The sequence below is a fragment of the Nanorana parkeri genome, unplaced genomic scaffold, assembly GCF_000935625.1.
Source record: "Nanorana parkeri isolate BGI_ZX_2015 unplaced genomic scaffold, ASM93562v1 scaffold278, whole genome shotgun sequence".
Lineage (NCBI taxonomy): Eukaryota > Metazoa > Chordata > Amphibia > Anura > Dicroglossidae > Nanorana > Nanorana parkeri.
The window spans coordinates 902,812-903,525 of NW_017306546.1; positions in this window are offsets into that span (position 1 = coordinate 902,812).

Consider the following 714-nt stretch of genomic DNA (forward strand, 5'->3'; position numbering starts at 1 on the left):
TTATATCTGGATTTGTGAAGGCATTTGGTGCACAAAAAGTGGACTTACATCTTTAGTGGCTATTAAGCGATATATTTCAGTAAACATTTTGAGTTCAGGTGATGTTCATGACTTGAGGATCACACTGTTGACATCAAGCAGTTGCTCTCACAGTAAGGTCTTTATCTGCCATATGTGACTCTGGATCTCCCATGTTTCTCTGTTCCTGTAAGGATGGCAGGGTAACCTCCAGGTAAGTTTGATCTCAACAATCAAAGTATTGCATGACAAAAAAACGAGTAAGTCATGTGCAGCTGATGGGGAATGGTGTATGGGTTCCTGTTCCTGCATGGGTTCCTGAGCAAGCTGCCCATTCCATACGCACTGATGCACCCCCATACCATCAGAGATGCAGGCTTGTGAACTGAACACTGATAACAAGCCAGACGGTCCCTCTTCGCTTTAGTCCAGAGGATACGGTGCCCATGGTTGCCAAAATGAATGTCAAATTTTGATTACTCTGACCACAGAACAATTTTCCATTTTGCAACAGACCATTTTAAATGAGCTTTGGTCCAGAGAAGATTGCGGCGTTTTCGGATCATGTTCAGATATGGCTTCTTTGCATGATAGAGCTTTACAACTTTAGTGTAAAAGTGTCCCCAGCCCCACATGCCCGCTTGCCCATTGTCAATTATGGGTAAGTATTTTCTCTTTACGCAGCATCTGCCCCCC